Source organism: Raphanus sativus, chromosome 1 (genome assembly GCF_000801105.2).
Source record: "Raphanus sativus cultivar WK10039 chromosome 1, ASM80110v3, whole genome shotgun sequence".
NCBI classification, from domain to species: Eukaryota; Viridiplantae; Streptophyta; class Magnoliopsida; order Brassicales; family Brassicaceae; genus Raphanus; species Raphanus sativus.
The window spans coordinates 14,561,985-14,582,473 of NC_079511.1; the positions used below are offsets into that span (position 1 = coordinate 14,561,985).

A 20,489-nucleotide genomic window follows, 5' to 3' on the forward strand; every position below is an offset into this window, starting at 1 on the left:
AATTTATTTCCTATCAAAATATTTTTTTTTCAAAATTTCGTCAATCGTTACTAAACTAAATATATAAGTAGACTTCTCGAGAAAACTTTTCATAGAATATTTCATTGTCAAGAGAAGACTTCTAGTAATATAACCATAAAAAGTGTACTGTTTTTAATCAGAAGAAGATACATTTGATTTTACTGCACTTTTATGTTAATTCTACATTTGATTGAATTTGGAGTATAAAATTGAATCTAAATTTAAGTTTCAAGTCTTTTTGGAAAATTGGCTATAATGATTTGCGTTTTTGTTTTAAAATGTGGTCTAAGGAGTGGTGTTGAATGTTGATAATGGATGTGTCAATATTCTCTAGGTAGCCAGGGTGATTATATTTTGAAGTTCTATTTTAATTTAGGACAACGAATACATTGGAGTCTGTTAATTAAGGTTGGTAAAAATTTCAACATAAGAAGAAGAAATACTAGACTATACTTCACCTTCCTACTAGTAAAACGAATAATGTCAACTACGGTTTTTGTTCATCAAAAATCCCGATATAAAAAATAATGTTTCAGATGTTACACTATAGCATTTAATTATTTGTTGTTTTTAGAGGTTGGAGAAACAATCGAGTAAAGATGATTAGATGATCGATCTAATTTCAAAAGCAACAGAAGGAAAAGTGGCTATAGGCAGAACAATGTAATTGTGTTAAAGATCCAATGTTCGAAAAGCTTACTCAAGTATCAACTACAATAGAAACAACACCTTTAGTAATCTATGCTCGAAAGAACATCAAGAATTCCCATGTTCTCTTAGTGAATGCGAACCAAGTTTGAAACACAAGTGATGACAAGTGGGCAGTTGAGACGAGGTACCTCTGCAAAATCGGTATGAACTTGCTTAAATATATCCTCTCAAACAATGTAGACTATGGTTTTATATTCATAAGAGTTTTTTGCACTCTAAGGCAGTTTTAAGTTTTTAATAACACTCTAAGACAGTTTATGCTTCTGAAGTAGTTTTTTGTGACTAGAAACCAAATGTTATCAACTAGAGTCATTTATCTAACTAGAGTGGTCCTATAATTTTCTAAAATTTATTACCTTTATTTTTTTTTCTTGAGAGTAGACAAACAAAATTTTAAAATCAAAAAGCTTCAAAACATTTTTCTTCACATCTCACTCTTCAACTTCTCGATCTCAGGCCATCTATGCCGCAGCTCCCCTTTGGCGTGTTTCCTGGTCCTCCTCCGTGACCGCCGATAAACATCTCAAAGCTCGATCGCAAAATCGTCAAAGTTCGTATTCTCCTTCTTCGTGAAATCAACACACCGTGCTCTTCAATCCATCTCCCTTGTGTTGTGACAGTAGCTCGTGGTGGTTATGATGCTCGAAATCCTGCCATGGTGGCCGTGTTTTAATTGCACAATGAAGCTCAAACAACAATTGCCAAATCTCACAAAAAGAAATCTGAAGCTGTAAATCTTTTTATAAATGATAAAGCTACGATTTTGAAGTGTAACCTACAATTAAAATGTAAAAGAATGGAAGATTATGAGAAAGAAATCAATGGCAGCAGCAAAATTTTTTGCAGAAAACCTTAAAAATCTGGAAAAGACAGAAGACATATTTACCAAAATGTCACTTACTAAAAATTTAAAATAAACAAGACATGTACACGTTCATGGGTATACACATGGATAATAACGTGTATGTACACTATTATATATGGTATTGTGCAGCTAGTAGCGATAGAATCATGCTCCCATATTTAACAAAAAACAACAATTTTGATACATCATTTGAGCAATTTCTCCATAGTTCCTTGATTTGTTTTCTTCATTATCTTTGTAAATAGCGAGATGAGACTTGTGTAAGTATTCTACGAGAACAACTGAAAAGTCATCTTGGACCAAGATATCCTCAGCGCAAGAGATTGTTAAAAACTAAAAAGCAAGATGTACACAGAATTTGTGTACACGATTGTATTGTACATGAAGAAAGGTTGGTGTACATTGAGTAGGAGATGAATAATCTGTGTGTTCTGTACATCTTTATCGTGTAATTGATTGTACAAAAAGTTATGTACACAGTTAGGTGTTGAATGGAAGGAAGGTTTGTGTACATGAAGTAGGAGATGAATAATATGTGTACATTCCCTACTCGAAGGAAAAGGAAGGAAGCTATTAGCAATAACTGTTTCTGTATAATAAACTGCTTTATTCTGTAAAAACTTTTCTTCTGTTTCCCTACTCGAAGAAAACGGAAGGAAGCGGTTAGCAATAATTGTCTCTGTATAATAAACTGACTTATTCTGTAAAATAAAAGACAAAACTGCCTTACAGTGTAATATTTTCTATTCATAACCTTCCACTAAATTCTACATCACAACATATATAGTGCCAAGTTATTTTTTTCATCCAACAAGAAGCTTTCCACACTCATCAAACTTGAGAGGTGAAATTTATCAAAATCCACAGCCAAGCCTACGTCACAATTCCATGACAAGTCTCTCATCACATCTGACCCGCCAACAGTGTGTAACACCGAGAGATTTTATTCCACAACAACTGAAAGTACCACGATATCTACAAGTGCAAAAGCCTGAACCAGAAAAGGGAGACACACAAATCTGTCTTGTGAAATCAAACTTGGCCAAGAAAATGCCAGTTTCTTCACCTGCTGCAACAAAGTAAGTATCTCCTTTCAAAGACATGCCATTGCAAACACAAGATGTAGTCAAGAGTGAAGAAATCAAGAACATTGGTAAGAAGAAGAAGATCTGTTGTTTACTAAAGCATATCTATCTTTAGAGCGGTAACGAGTTCTGGGTTTGATCTTTCTTATTTGACTAGTACGTGGGTTCCAAACCACAAGTCTAGTGTCCCCTCCTTTGAGCAAAACAATCACTGTGTAATATCCGAGAGAAGTCGAAATCTTTTAACTTAAGACTTCTAAGTTTACATGTGAACTCGATAGATTGTTCCATGAAGTTGTTGTGGAGATCTCTGGCAATTGAATAAACACCATAATTACTCAGTAGCATCGACTCTCATACAGCTTTACCCATCTTCTTGTTCTTTTCCACGAACTTAGGATCTCAGAATAGGCATACTCCTTTCGTTTCATAATATATGATGTTTTAGAAGTTTCTGTTTGTTTTAAAATAGATGATGTTTTGATTTTTTTTGTTATTTTTAACTTTACTAGAGACTGTATAACCAATTAGATGTTGTAGTCATTTTTGTAATTAGTTGAATAAATTTTAAATTATATTTTTAAAACTACTTTTTAGAAAAGGACAAATTTTTTATTCTTGGTGCAATGAGTCAAAACTTTATGTATTCTAAAAAGGAGGGAATACCACCTTTTGCAACTAACTCTTAGTTCCCATAGAGATTTGACCGGGAGTAATTCTTGGGTTCACTCTCTATGGTGAACCTGCCCACCAATAGGATTTTACTATTTCATATTTACTATCTTTTTAAAAAAAAATATTGTCAAATTAAATTATGTTTTTAAAATTAAAAGATAAAAACCAAAAAATTAAAAAAAAATAGTTGCAAAAATAAATATTTTTAATTTTTTTAATACCGTCAGCAAAACACTAAACTCTAAACCATAAATCTTAAACCCTAAACTCTTGGATAAACACTAAACCCTTGGATCCTAAATTCTTGAAATTCTTGAACTTTTTTAAAATAATTTTAATACCGTCATCAAAACATTAAACTATAAATATTTGGGTAAACCCTAAACCTTGGATAAATTCTAAACTTTAGAATTTAAGATTTATTCAAAGATTTAAAATTTACCCAAAAATTCAGTATTTAGGATTTATGGTTTAGTATTTAGGGTTTAGTATTTTATTGACGGTATTAAAATTATTTTTTTAAAGTTTTTTGTTTGCAACTAGTATTATTTTTTATTTATTTTTATCTTTTAATTTTAAAAATATAATTTAATTTGATAATGTGAAATAGTGAAATCTTATTGGTGGGTATCCTATAAATTGAACCTAAGAATTACTCTTTGGCCGGAACTCTAGAAAGTATCTCTGATTCCAAATAATTTGGAAGATCAGCTATCTTCAGCATCGTCTCTGAGATGAAGAAACCTTCTGAACTTCTTCACATATACATTAGGTTAGCTTTGTTGTAAAAGCCCACTGGTTTTATTTACAAAGGCCCATTAATTTTAATAACTTACGGGAGATCAAGGTTTATTGACGTTTTATACGGTTCACATTTATGCATCGTTTGAGGTAACTAAACCGGCTCATAGACTGGAACGAACCTACACCCATGTCTCCAAGCAAATTGTCTCTGTTTTATACTTTTATCATAAAAACGTGTAAATACTTTCTTTCAACTCCAAGAGCTAATAACGACAGAGTCTTGTTTATAAACCAACCGCCACGAAGCTTAACCAGACTCTTGTATTGCCATAGAAATTTCAATTGGTACCTGGAACTTTGTATCTAATAAGTGTATTAAACATATTTATTTATTTTAAGCAGTGTATTTTACATATTTATACCAGATAAATGTTTAAAATCATTCTGTTCAACGAGACTTCCATGTTTTCTTATGGCTTCTGAAATACTCGCTATCCGTTGCGAAGTATTCGTTAACACTAAAGATTTCTTAATCCTCAGGGGATCCTCAGGGGTGTAGTGGAACAACCAACTATGATTCCATTAAGATTTCTAGAAATCACTACAATACTCATGATAAACACAAAAACCGAGAACATTTTTCAAGAACCAGCAGAAGTGAAAGACCCTGTAATGACTAGCAAATACCAGATAACTAGAACATATCGAAAACCAATCGACGAACCAATCCCATGCTATGCCGTACTTGAAAAAAAAGCTTTGTCTAATACTGATTCACAAGAAAACAAATTGTAGGATAGATTTAGTAGCTGAAAACAGATAAAATCTGCAACACCTGTGGATCTATCCCAACGGTTGTCTGGCCGCTTGCTGATTCAACAGCTATTATTTTCTGCATCCTCGAAAAATAGCTAAGCCATCAGAACGAGGCATGACATTCGATACAAGGTGCAACAAAAAATCTCAAATACACCACACAAAAAAAAAGACAAATAAATGAAAATCATGTGAACACGATTGATTGTAGGATAGATTTAGTAGCTGAGAACAGAGGAAAAAACTCGCTTCACCTGTGGATCTATCCCAACGGTTGTCTGGCCGCTTGCTGATCTAACAGCTATTCGTTTATGCACTGTTTGCTCAATGACTATGCCACTCAGTTTGACATAGCCTTCGAGACAGAGTGCAAAACCACAAAAAGATAAAACATAAAACTTTGCTACAGTTTCAAGATATCTAATGCAATACATGATCGATTAAAGCAAAAACTACATAAGAAAGAATCTATATTTATTGATCGAAAGCAAAGCCAGAGATTTTACACACCACGGCATTGGATACAAGAGTGAAGAACTAGGGTTTTCGAGGGAAGTTGTTGTCTAGTCCGTTAAATAAAGCAACGTACAGTATTCCATCCGTTTACTGGGCCAGAACCAATAAAGCCCATTGAATCTTTATTTAGTCGGGTCTGGTTGAGATAACCGGGTCCTTGCACGGCGGCTGATACGAAACTATGAAAAATAGGGTTTTGCGATGGAGCTTTGATTAAAATTAAATTAAGAAAATGGGCTGGATATACGAACGCCCATATTCTTTGTTACCAATCGGGTTGCATTTTTTAAGAATTCAGAAAACAAATTAGCTCATTAGCTTTTCTAATTTCTAAATTAAACCATTAACACAATATTTTCCCTTTCCGATCAATATGTGCAAAGTTACAATAACCTCGCTTGAAACGGTCCAAACGGATATACACGTTTTGCACTTTATCGATATAGTTTATACTCTATGCTGGTCTACTTACAAAAATCATTGATTTGTTTGGTATATAGGGACTCTTTTTTTAATTTTTCAAGGATTAACAATACTCTTAGAGCATCTCCAACTCCACTCTATTTTTCACTCTAAAATAGAGTTTAGAGTAAAAAATGCTCCAATGGTACTCTATTCTTCACTCTATAATAGAGTGAAAAATAGGTTTACTCCAAATATAGATTAAGTTGTTGTTTTTTTGTTCATCACTCTATTTTCTACTCTACAATAAAATACTATTGGAACAAACTTCATCTCTATTATAGAGTCACTCTATTTTAGTGTAGAAAATAGAATGAACCCTTGGAAATGCTCTTACAGTTATCTCACCACTTGGTTCAAATATCATATGGGTTGTGTTTTCTTAGGAGTTCATTACGGTTCATTGTCTCTCTGCTCAAAAGTAAACAATCACGCAATGGGTTTGTCGGGTGACTCACTGGTAAGCTCTTTAAAATACATATCTGGTTCGCAGAGGAATCAAATCGTGTTCATGTGAAGTCAAAAGAGAATAAAAGATGAAAATATATTTAGATTCGTTCTTAGTCAAACATAATAGGGTATGGCCAGTAGCGACTAATCTATGTGTAAATGTCAACAATCTTAACACACTGACATGTGGAAGTTTGAAATACTATGCACATTGCCATGTTACCCTCCGACGATCGATTGATAACAACCGCAGGGTCCACAACTCTTAAGCCGGTTTTATTAAGCCAATGACTGGCAATTGCAGGGATTTTTTTTTACTTAATTTTTTTTTGGCTAAGAAAAGGTAGTTTCACCTCTTTGCCAGGAACCCAAGCATTATAAATAATTCATCTACTGTAAGTTGAATCGGGTGGCGGAAGTTACAGCCGTAACCCCTTTACCACTAGGCCAAAATTGTACTCAACCGACTGAGATTTGTTTTTTTGTCAACGATTAGTTTTCAATTACCATTACTATTTCTCGTTCGATTAATGGAATTTTTTTTTGCTAAAAGGAATTGTTTAAGTTATATAATACCTTTTACCAAATAATTTTTGTATGAATCGCGTTTACCTTTATTTTTAGTCAATTACAATAATAGTTTAATAAATTGAAAATATAAATAATACTGTTATTAAGATTTTCTGTTATAATTTTAATTAAATATTATAATATTATGTTTTTATCTCATAATATTAACTTAAATTTTAATATTTTCTTATAATGTTTCCTTAAATAATATAACACTAGAAATATCCATGATATTGATTATTATCTATAATATTGGTTTAAATAATATAAACCAATCATAATTATTTTATCGATCATCTCATCTTATTATATCATATTTTTTAAAAAATGTTTAGTTAACTTTTCAAGAGTATTTCTTCTTCAGCTATGCTTTATGTTGATTCTAACTCCACCGGTTTGGTTCTCTGAACCGGTTGGACTGGCTTTGTAGAGTAGATGATTGTTGTCAAAAAAATAACACTAGAGTATTTTAATCTTCAATGTAGAAAATACCAACATTAATTATGATTGTTTAAACATCATGATCATCACCTAAAACTCTTACATACACACAAACCAACTACATACCAATTCAAAAGGACTATTTAACCACCAATATGAAAATATGAATCCAATCATATTTTTAATGTTATGACTAACTTTCAAATAAATAATAATTAAGAATTAAAATTATGATTGTCAACAGATCAAAGCTAAACTTGGCTAAATTGGTATCAATTTAATTTATATTTTTAAAATATATAACAAATTATACAGTTACAAAAAAACAACATGAAAAATTAACATTTAGAAATTATATGGATTTAAAATATTTTTAACAAAAACTATATTTATAATATTTTTAAAAAGGGGAAATTTCACAAATACACTTTCCATACTACCACTAATCAACTGTACCACCAAACAAATTACCTTTTCAAAAATACCACATTGGTGAATGTGTAAAAGACTCAGCTACCCTCACATTTACAACAATCCATCTCACACTTTCTCTCCGTTGATACGATCACCTCCGTCGATATCCATCGCCTCTGTTACTTCCGTCGTCGATATCGATCGCCTCCGTTGCTTCCGTCATCAATATCCATCGCCTCCGTTGCTTCCGTTTCGAACGATTCTCTCTCTCACGCCGCCGTCAAATCGTATTTCACTTTCATCCCTCTTCTATACGATATCATAGCCTCCGTCCATCGCCTCCATATCAATCATCAACGGATTCTCTCTCTCTCACGCTGCCGGATTCTCTCTCTCTCTCTCACGTCGCCGGATTCTCTCTCCCACGTCGAGATCTCCGCCGAGCCATTCCTCCAAAATGTCGATTCCAGATTCACAATTTGTATGTTTCAAATATCTATATCTTGTTATAACTTGTTGATTTTGTTTTCATTCGAATGATTCGGGTTAGATTTCGGGATAGTGAACATTGCATTTTTACAGAATTATAATCGCTTATAAAATCTAGATTTCATGATATTGTTAAAAGTACGACTTATCGATTTATAAGTCTTTATAAAGAAGAACGATTTAGCAATTGATAATAGTGTTTACTACCTGCAGTGTATAAAGAAGAACGATTTATAAGTCTTTATAAAGAAAAACGATTTAGCAATTGATAGTAGTGTCTATTACCTGCAATGTATAAAGAAGAACGATTTATAAGTCTTTATAAATTTCCGCATGTTTAGACCACTATTAACTTCAAATTTTCATTTCCTTTTGCAGTTTGATTTGCTTTACACGTCTAGTCACTTAAGGCCTTTAGATACCTACTATTTGCCTCACTAAACTCTAGCGCTTTGAGCTTAGATGTCAATATCCCAAAGTGGGAAACCAAGTGAAATGTTTTGTAGCTATTTTTGAGTAAAAAAAGTGAGTAACAGATTCAGGTTTGTTAAAAATTTGATGTGTGAGTTGATGAATCTTTGTGTTCCAGGGTTGTGTTCCCGAGCTTCGGGGAACGTTACCTCTCGACAATGCTCTTCCAGTCGATCCGTGAAGAGTGCGACAAAATGCAGCCTGAGATTTGAAGTTGTGAACCTCTTTGTTTTTTTTTGAACAAATGTATATTTGCGTATTACAATGTGCAACGCAATTGGTGTTTGTTAATAAATGCATAAGGCCTCATTGTCTCATCTATAATAATAGTGTTTTAAAAAGACTAGTTATAGTAACATTGTAAAATAAGATTTTGGTCAAATGGAAAGTCTAATTTAAGCACAACTAGATTTTATATAATAATTTATAAGAATATTTAAATTTATTTATAAGGGTTTATAAAATCATTTATAAGGGTTTATAAAATCATTATTTATAAGAATTTATAAAATCATTTATAAAGGGTAATATAAGAGTTGTATCGGTTTATAAATCAACTAAAAGAATCTATAACCATTTAGAAACCCATTATAAAACAATTTATATATGTAAAATTATTTGTAAGAGTATATAAACCATTTATAAAAGCATATAAAACAAGTTATAAAATCTATAAACCATTTATAAATGTTTATAAGAAAGTTATGAAAGTTTATAAATAATTTATAAGGGGTATGTATACTATTAATAAAAGTTTATAAAAACTTTATGAAAGTTTATATTCAATTTATAAAGAGTATTGTAAGAGTTGTATAGGTTTATAAATCAACTAAAAGAGTCTATAACCACTTAGAAAGTCTTATAAAACAACTTATATTGGTTTGAATAATAATTTATAAGCGTTTATAAGGGTATGTAAATGATTTATAAGGGTTTATAAAAATAATTTATAAATTTTATACACCATTAAAAAAGATTATAAAACAATTTATAAAGGTATGTAAAATTTATGAAGCGGTGGAGTCTTGCTTGCTGTCCCCGCATGTGCCTCAGAATCTGCCACGTATCATCATCTCTTTACAAAGCATGCACGTGTTCTTTAGTTTTATGAATTAATAAAAGCTTATAAAATCTTGTATAAACCATCTATAAAATTTATAAAACACATATAAATATTTATATAACTATTTATAAAGGTTTATAAAACTATTTAAAAGGGTTTATAAAACTATTTACGAGAACATATAAGCTATTTATAAGATTTTACACGTTTATTTATAAGTGTTTAAAATTAATTTACAAGATTTATAAAAGTTTATAAATCATCAAATTAACCAACTTTCTACCATTTCAACAGTGACTCCTCTGAGGTTGTCCATATTCATAGCAAACCATGACTTCATCGCATCGTAGTTGATCTCGTTAGTGACAAGATGAAAGACGACTTTCTCAGGGGCCTTGGAGTTGAGAGCAGTGGAGTTAACCACAACCGAAGTAGGAATAATGTTATCAGAAAATACACAAAAATGGTAAAGACTGTTATCAGTGAGCTTAGAAACCACAGCATAGCTTCTCTCCGCAAGCTTCCCATGTAACTCAGAGTTCTGAAACCACTCAGAATTGAGACGAACACCAAGACAGTAAAGACTCTTGGGCAGTTCCTCAAGAGCAATCTGAGCCTACTTAGCACTCTTCTAAGTAACATAACTCATCTGCCTTTCCAAAGACTGAATAGTAGCCTTGAGCTTTATGATCATAGTGGCGCTGTCGTAATGAAACAACTGAGCTTGGTAAAGCAAGGCAGCCATGTTGTGGATAGTGGGTTCAGAGTCAAGAACCGTCAAGGGACGTCTATAGAAGCAGCGGCAGTGGAGAGAAGCAGCTGAGAGTTGCAGATCTGAGCGCTTAGGTCCCAAGCAAACTGAAGTTTTTTTGCTTTCTTTAGAGATGACAACAAAGGCTTTAATTAAAGCAATCTGGTCGTTAACTTGGCGAGCAAAGCAGGTCGGGCATAAGATTTCTTCGGTCATGTTCATGCCTCCTACAAGATTTTGTTCTTCTCGTATCTTGGTTTAGTTTCTTCTCGTAAAACATGTAAAAATCAAATTCAATCATTATCTCCAATTTATTTGAATTTTGAATCTCAAAGCAACTCACTTTAGCAAACTTTGTACTGAAGAAAATCATAACTTTCTTTCTCCCAACGTCAATCTCATCCTCAAAATGTTTATAATATCTTTTACGATTTTCTTTATAAGGCTTTATAAGAAATAAAATATTAATTATAATGATTTATAAAACAATTAATACGACTTTATAAGAGTTTATAACAGCAGTCTATAAGGCTTTCTAAATATATTATTAAAGTTCACAATTGGTATAACAAATATATCATTTATAAGAGTTTATAAATAACCATTATAAGGGATTTATATATCTTTATAAGATTCTATATATCAGATCTTATAAACTCGTATAAACCAGATATCTCATCTCTTGTGCGGTACGTGCTCCTAAGGTCAGACATGGAGCGACTGTGGTACCTGTACGTGTCCATCTCCAGAATCTGTATACACAGAAATGATGAATCAACGAACGAGCTTGTCTCCCCATAAGACCAACAACATTCAGATATTTAAACTCAAATCCTAGTACACAAAGAGGAACCAAGTGACTGTAATTAACTTCTAACTAGAAAATGAAACAGCAAAAAGTTTTCCTCTTACGATGCAAATGTCCTACGGAGAGCTACATTAGATATTGTCAAAACAAATTCACATAATGTGACAGACGACAAAAGGTGATACAAAAATGTGAGAATACTAAAATATAGACAAGCTTACTATCGGTCCATTCTTCAAGGCATATTCCTTAGCAGCGAAGATCTCCGATACGTCGAAGAGTCTGCAAAGCTCTTGCTTCTTCATCATCGTTTCCTTTCCTTCTCGATCGATGACGACGATGATAGCAAATATCGAGAGGAGTCTACGCGGTTCGAATTGCATAACGAATCGGCGATCTCCATCGTGAATTCGATCGGATTGAGCTGTTCGGGGATCTGAAACCCAGCTTCGCGATCAAGTCCTTGAGATGCTCCAGATTCCCGAAGTTGATCACCGATCCGGACGAGAGGATCAAGTAATCAGAGATGTAATCAAGTATCCGGTAGCTGGGCTGATGGATCGAGAAGACGACAGTGCTCACCGGAAAATTTCGACGGACATGGTGAAGAAGAGATAGTGGGAGAATAGAGAATTGGTTTATTAGTTAGGGGTACAATGGTATTTTGATTATTAAAAATTTGGTGGTATAGTTGGTTAGTGTATAATTGAAAAGTGGTACCTTGAAAGTGGTATTTTTGGCAATTTCCCTTTAAAAATATGTTAAGATTTTGTTAGATTTTAATTTCAGAGAAATCTTTATAACTATCTTTTCAGATATTTTGTTTTATAAATATTTAATTAAAATAATTAAATTATTAAGTTCTTAATCAAAATATTGAAGTGTATAATTAATATAAGAGTTATATTTTGGTAACATAACACATAGACAAAAACTAAGGCCTCAATTACTACAGCTAATGAAGAAACAGTAGCAATATACTATAAAAAGTTGTATACTTTTAATAAAAATTTTAATAAAGTGATTGTTAAATTACTAGCAGTATACAATTTTAAAAATTAACATAAAACTTAGTATATTCTATATTTATTTTAAAATAGCATATTTTTGTTAAAAATGAATTTATTAAATAATATAAATTAAATTAAATTTTATTGGTTTATTATTATTTAAAAAATGTAAAATTTATTTAAAATATTAAATTTATTTTTGGATAGAAAATAATTTTTGATATTATTAATTAAAATAAATTAAATATATATAATTTATATATAAAATAAAATAAATTAATTATATATAATATATATAAATTATATCATTATTTATTTATTGGTAAAGCAGTAAATGATTCATATATGATATTATCATAAAAAATAATATATGACATATAATTTGTTTTTATCTAAATAATATAGATATGTTTATTTTATAATATATAAAAATATATAATGTTATATTTAAAAAAAAAAATAATGAATGATATGTGTAATTATATAAACTATATTATACTCTAAGTGTTCAATATTTTTATTTATAAAAAGTTAAAAATATTTAATCGTAAATTTTATTATAAAATATAGGTTTATTTTTTTGATTATGAACATAATTTTTATATTATTAAATAAGAATAATAATTATATATAATTGTTTTAAAAATTTATGTATTTTAACTATAAATGCTCTACCAAAATTTTCATATGAGAGGATTGAGTAAAGAGAATTTAGAAAGCATTAACATCTTATAAATATTTTTCTAAATGATCTTGTGATATATATCTTCTGATATATATATTTATGTTAATGCCCTGTCAATCAAGTCCTAGGTCCAAACAATGATTTTTTTTCCTATTAATATAGATTTAGTTATGTTGCAAGTATTTACTAATTATTATAAATTAATTATTTTGAAATATTTGTATTTATGTAAGAGTACAAAAATAACCTAGTTATTGTAGTAGTTTATGATCTTTTCTCGTAAACCAAACTGATATTATACCGTGTCGGAACCATCTCTAATATATATATTTATTTCTATTTCTGAAATAGAATAATTCTATAATATTGATTTTTGTATTTATATATTTAAAATAAAAATCTCCAATAATATTTTTTCTTATTTGAATAGAAAAATAACAATATCTATTTTAGTGACAAAAATAGAGATATATTTGGAGTGATTTTGTTTCTAAATGATGATCTCTTTGTTTCATAAAAAAAATGTCATTTTGATATTTTCACTAACAGATTTAAAAAATGATTGATATATATTTAAGTTTTTAATAATTATACATGCTCAATCAATATTATTTGAGATAAATTAAATTATATATAAAATCAATGCATTTGTAGTCAGTATTAAGCAGAAAGTTGTATTGAAATTCTAAAATGACATTTTTTTATAACAAGAAAAAAATGTTAAAATAACACTAATACTTCCCCTGTTTCAAAAGATACATGTTCAAGAGAAAAAAATTTGTTTCAAAAAGATTTTTTTTTTATATATTTTGAATGTAGTTTTTATCAATTAATAATGAGAATTTTGAAATTCAAGAATATTAATTAAATTTTGTAAAGTCCTATTGGTTTTTAATATATAGAAAATATAAAATTACAGATGCATTTATAGCTAATTTTTAATATGTTTTTTAAAAAAAATTGAAAATTCTTAAAAAAAAAATGAAAATTCTAAAACATATACTCACTCGGGTCAGATTTTTTTTTTAAATTTGAAAATTGAAAATTGAAAATTTTGTAAAGTCTTATTGGAGTATTATTTTGAAACTGAATGAGTGTGAAATAGATGGAGTAAAGTCTTATTGGGTTATTATACAGATAAAATAGGTGGGGACTGAAGATTTATAAGAATTGAGGTGAATGTAGTCTCTCGGTCACTAATTCAGATGAATGTAGTCCCAACCTAAAATGACAAAACAATTATTCGGTTCTATATTTGTAATTGAATATATAGTAAATTATATATTCGTATTTACTATACCAATAGATCAAGATCATGACCCGCTCGACCGAGCGGTGTCAATTTTTTTTTATCTTTGTTCGTAATAAATGTTATACATGATTGCTATGTGTACTAATTTTAAATTTTGAGAAATAAAAATGTGTTCTAATATGTTTAAATAAACAATGTGTACTAATGTGTTTAAATAAACAATGTGTTTTGGTTTTGATTTTGATTTTGTACATTACAAAGTTTAATTTTTAAAAACAATTATTACATAACTTCAAAGTGAATTTTATATCTGAGGTCTAATTTTGATTTTGATTTAGTACATTACAAAGATATGGATTATCAGATAAATAATCACATTTGGTTACCACGATCTCTCCTGAAAAATTCAACTTGTATTGATGTGCAGTTGGTCGATATTTTCCAGAAGCAGCCGTAACTTTAAAAGTTTCGATAGTCTTCCACTCTCCAACTAGTAAATCACGTTGCATACGATAAATCTGATTCCTTTGGTATACAGCTGCAATCTTTACACCGTATAAAACAAAAAAAAACAGATTTATAAACCAATAGAATAGAAAAAAACTTATAAAAGCTGAAACAAATGCAAGTACAGATTCACCTGCGAGGATGCACTCAAATGTGTCGCTTCCAAAACCGGTGTTTTGTTTCCGACAATGAAGAACTTTAACTCGAATTTTCCAATTGTTTTTAAAGGTTTCACACCGTCTATCATAACTAAAGTGCTAGGTTTCGACATTTGTTTAATTGGGAGTTTTTGTGAATGTCGTATGGTGAATAGGAAGTCGAGTATTTATGGACAAATTTTTGTGAGGTCAAAAAGAATATTTAACATTCAATTAAATCAACAATAATAAATACAAATATTACAATTTGATTGACTCCTAGATTTTAGCTTAGGGTAAGATATACTTGGAGAATGGAATTTTCCATAACTGATTATTTAAACAACTTGGAGAAATGGGTTTTCTATAAAAGAATATTGACTGTATTTTTAAAGGAAAAGAATATTCGATAATCAATTACATTAACCATAGTAATATAGCAGAACATCGATTTTATTGTTTCCTAGATTTTAGGTTTGATAGAATAAACTTGGAGAAGAATATTGTAGGCATGTTAAATCAACTTGGAGAAGTGGTTTTCCATAACCGATTTTTAAAACTTGCGATATTATTAAATCGGATATTGTATGCATGTTAAATCAACTTAGAGAAGTGGTTTTGCTATAAAAGATTATTTAGTGTATATTTTAAAATTGAGAGATTCGATTTTTTAAAGAAACAATATGGACCAATCTTAAGATGAATTATATATAATTGCAATATATATGTATCTTACTATATATATATTATATATATATAATTTCTAGAACATATATTCTCAGTAACTTAGTATCTAATTGTTGTGTATGTGATGATTCATATGTATCTTAATATTCTAACTATATATATATTATATATAATTTCAATATGGACAAACAGATCATGAATGGTACGTATTTCAGAAGAATGTTATCTATATATTATATCTATATATTATATATAGTTGCAATATGGACAAACAGATGAATTATGTATAATTGCAATATAAAGGTAAGATTTAGTTTCATAGCAATGGTACATATTATATCTTAGTATATAAATCGACATGTAATAATGATACGTATTAAATCTACATGTAATCACATACAATTGTATATGGTATGTATTATAAATAAGGATTAGATGTTTAATTTAAATTTAAGAGGTCCATCTTTAAAATCCATCTAGAAGAAGTTATAATGTTTCTATTTTAATAAGATAGATGCATGTTTGAGATTAGGCCTGGGAATTTTTAACCGAAACCGAAAAACCGAACCGCCCTGAATTACCCGGTCCGATTGAATCTCGGTTCTGCCTTGAAACCCGATCGGTTCTAATTTGATTTGTGATCGGTTTTCGGGTCGGGTCGGTTAAAAACCGAAACCGAAAGAAGACCCGACAGGACCCGACTTTCATTAGTGATATTCATTCATTTCTCTTCGACTCTGCCCTCGGGAACTAAGTAAAAGGAACCCTCTCGAAGAAATCAAGACTCGTGCGACCGAAAGTCGAAACCAAAACGGCTAGAATTACTAATCGACTCTTAGATTTCACCATAATCAACCTAAAAAGCTTTCCCCAAGTCGAAAATCTGGAATCCTTTAACCTAAAGCTTAGAAACAGTCCTTACTCTCCACCTTCTGTTTCTTCGAGAAACTGTTCACAGGTTTGGTTTCTTGACTTCTTCTTTATTAAAATCGATCTTTCTTTATGTTTGATAATCATTTATGTGTTCTGTTTGAATTTGAAGTTTGAAAACTTTGAATCGTTGTCTTTGATTTATTTTTTCATGTTTGTCTTCTTGGAATCTATTTTCTGATTTTTGTTTTGTACTTATGTTTCTTTTGTTTTTTTAGATGGATTCATCTTCGTATCCTCCTCCTGTCAATGGAAATGATGAACAAAGAAATGATGAAGATGGCAGAACTTCATCTCCTACTGCTGGTAAATAACGGAAGGGTGTTAGAAGCTCATAGGGAAAGGAAAAGGAAAAGAACAACTCAAGCAATCGTTCAGACGTTTGGGAACAGTATACGCGCCTGCCTACGAACTACGACAAGTGCAAATGCAACCACTGTGGTAGAGAAATGGTTTGTCCAACATCATCTGGAACATCAAACTTGAGGAAACATCTCAGCATATGCAGGCAACACTTGGAGTGGGTTAGTAGTCAGAAGCAAACTCAACATGTGCTAGATTCAGAAGGTGCATTGGTGTTGGGGAAAGTTTCTGACGATGTTGTGAAGGAGGCTACTAATGAGATGATTGTATTGGGTGAGTTGCCCCTATGTTTCGTTGATAGTGTTTCCTGGAGACATTTCTGCAACCGTGTGAAGTTCAAGCCACCACATTCTAGAAGGACAGCAACAAGAGAGATCGTGAAGATGTATGTAAAGCGCAAAGCAAGCATGCGTAATATGTTTGCTTCTTCTAAGCAACGTGTGTCTCTCACCACTGATATCTGGGTTGCTCCATCTACAGCTGCGAGTTATATGGTCATTACCGCACACTGGATTGATACCAACTGGAGGCTAAGGAAGCTCATTATCGGCTTCAAGAATGTCATAGATCACAAAGGTGTTACAATAGCAAGAGTTCTCGAGGAGTGTCTAGCTGAATGGGATATAAGGAAGATCTTCACCATCACTGTCGACAATGCAACGGCCAACACAAATGCTTTGAAGCTTTTTTCAGAATCATATGGAGCAATTGCGAGTGATGCTTTGGTGCTGGATGGTCGATTCCTACATGTGAGGTGCGCAGCTCATATTGTCAACTTAGTGGTGAAAGATGGATTAAAAGAAGTTGATAACTCTATTTGTGCAATCCGAAATGCCATCACCTATGTAAGGTCTTCTACTCCAGGGTTAAACTTGTTCGAGTTGCGCGTTCTATCTGGAAAGATGAGCAGAGGTAGCTTGCCTCTGGATTGTAAGACGAGATGGAACTCAACTTACCTCATGCTGAGCAAGGCACTTAAGTTTCGGTTGGCCTTTGATAGGATGGAAGCTGAGGACAAGCTGTATAATGAGTTTTTTCAGGAGACAGTTTAGGGAAAGAAACGCATAGGACCACCAACAAGTGATGATTGGGATGCAGTTGAAAAGCTGGTAAGGTTTCTTGTAATATTTTACAATTCGACCTTGGTGGTTTCTTCTTCAAACTCGGTGAACTCATACAAATGTTATACTGAGATTGTCACCATCGAGAGAAACCTGATCAAGTTGAGCAATGATACTGATGTGGAGCTAAGAAAGAAAGCAATGGCTATGAGGGCAAAGTTTGATAAATACCGGGATGGGCTAAAGAAAATCAATAGGCTGTTGATAGTTGCTAGCATTTTAGATCCAAGGAACAAGATGAGGTTTGCTACTCTTTGTTTTGAGAGGGTTTATGGTAAAGACAGTGTAGAAACTAAGGCTCTGCAAAGTTCGTTAAGGATGTCTTGAAGAGTTTGTTTGATGAATATACTCTGAGGTATGTGACTGTTAACGGGGATGATATCACTGGCTCACAGTCTCAGTCTGGTGCAACATCATCTCAGAGTACTGGTCAAGATGGTTCCAATAGAATGGATTTAGATACTGATGTGGGTTATGAGCGCATGGACTTTGTCTACAAAGAGATGATTGATGAAATCGGCATTGAAGATGCTGCAAATGAGGTGGAAATCTATCTGAAAGATAAGGTGGAGATTACCAAGAACAGTCTCCCGGGATCAGAATATGACGTGTTGGGATGGTGGAAGGTAAATGGACACAAGTACCCGGCTCTGTGTGCAATAGCTAAGGATGTCCTAGCTATGCAAGTGTCTTCAGTAGCATCTGAATCCGCCTTCAGCACTAGTGGTCGAGTTCTTGATCCTTACATAAGCTGTTTAACTCATTACATGATGTCTTGACCAGTGAATGAAGAGTGATACCCACTTACGTGAGAGAGCATCAGTTTTCCTCAATAACCAACTTATGAGTGATATTGAGCAGCAAGATCAACTATACAGAGGTAATGTTCTATAACAATTCATTACATTTATTCTTTATTTCTTTACTTATAAGTTATGACTTATGAGTTATGTAATTGACTGCATGTGCATTGTGCAATATGATAGAGTTTGAGATGCATGGACTAGGGGAGTCTGAGATACAAGTAGAGCCGCAAGAAGATTTTGAAGAGTGATTAACTGATAAGGTACACCTTTTATTTCGTTCTTCTTCAACTTCTCATTATCAATTTTTCATTAAAAAGTCTTACAAGTCTAAAACTTTTTGAGGTGTTTGAAGTTTGAACTTTGAAAAATGGAAGATGGTGCTTGTTGTTGTTGGATGTTGCTACTTGCTATTTATTTTTGGCTTTTTATGTTTAAGAACCTGGTATTTGCTTATTATTGTTGTTGAATTTGAACTTTGTGTGTTGATTTTCTCTTTTAGTATGAATTTTACTATGCTTATGATTTGTTATGTGTTTTTATACTCGAGAACAACCAGTTATTTTTCGGGTAGTTCGGTTACAACCGGTTACTTGTCGGTTTTCTCGGTTTTTTTTGGTTTTCTCGGTTACATCCCGGTTTTTAAAATTAGTACTCATACCGAATTGAACCGAGGAAAAACCGAACCGATCCGAACCGTTTTTATGTCGGTTCCTATTTGGTTACTAGATATAAAACCCGAATAAACCGAAAACCGAAATAACCGATCCGGAACCGAACCAAAAACCGAATGCCCAGGCCTATTTGAGATCATCTTTATAGTTAATCAGTATCTAATTATTTGAAATTATAAATACACATTTATTCAAAACACAATTTATTTGTTTCGTTTACAAAAAAAAAAAAACAATTTATTTGTTTGCCGTTATAATAAACAATCACTATTAATATTCATCTATAAAAACACGCCATTGACTTATTGTAGCTGTTTTTTTTTTTTTTTGAAACTAAACTTATTGTAGCTGTTTCAGTGAATATATGTCCGCATCAACTTTTTGGCGTATGTTTTGTAAATCATATCATACTGAAATGTTGCTCTTTTTTTTTGGTAATCAAATGTTGCTCTTTTGTTTCGTAATGCTCTACAAGACCCATATTTTATTGTCTCTATCGTTATTATGTTGATGTCTACGTTTGGACTAACTTCTCATCATGATTCAACATATCACATGCCAACTCAACTAAAACCAAGTAATGATTCTTTTCCAAGGGTAATTATTTGCAGATCCTTATAATTATTTCTAAGCAGTAAACTAATACATGATACTTTATTAAAAATGATATTCCCTCCATTTTCAAAAGATACATATTTTAAACTTTTACATATATTAAGAAAACAGACTTTTTATATATATTAAGAAAATACTAAAATTTGATTGTAAATACTTTATTTTTTGTAAAAATAATTATCTAATAACTTTTAACCAATAAAAATCTAATAAATATTATCAACTTTTTTGAAATGTTTTATTATTAAATAATAATACATTGGAAAAATAAAACATGTATCTTTTTGAAATAATATTGTTTTCCTATAATATAGATTTTTTGAAATAGAGGAAATAATATTCTACGTTAAGAT

At 31.3% G+C, this 20,489-nt stretch overlaps 1 long non-coding RNA gene, 2 other non-coding genes and 1 pseudogene across 3 annotated transcripts; all 4 read right to left on the bottom strand.

The window, feature by feature from the left end:
• Nucleotides 1-797: 797 nt before the first annotated feature.
• On the bottom strand, nucleotides 798-4,081 carry LOC130497048 (putative F-box/kelch-repeat protein At3g17540; annotated as a pseudogene).
• A 581-nt stretch (nucleotides 4,082-4,662) lies between these two features.
• Nucleotides 4,663-5,399, bottom strand: LOC130509734 (uncharacterized). The gene is made up of 2 exons (XR_008943716.1): nucleotides 5,172-5,399; nucleotides 4,663-4,993 (listed from the first exon to the last, which is right to left on the bottom strand). It is a non-coding gene; the product is annotated as an uncharacterized LOC130509734 (long non-coding RNA).
• Nucleotides 4,889-5,055, bottom strand: LOC130497913 (small nucleolar RNA snoR143). Its single transcript, XR_008936954.1, has one exon. It is a non-coding gene; the product is annotated as a small nucleolar RNA snoR143 (small nucleolar RNA).
• LOC130497912 (small nucleolar RNA snoR143) lies at nucleotides 5,121-5,290 on the bottom strand. The gene has a single exon (XR_008936953.1). It is a non-coding gene; the product is annotated as a small nucleolar RNA snoR143 (small nucleolar RNA).
• Nucleotides 5,400-20,489: the final 15,090 nt, after the last annotated feature.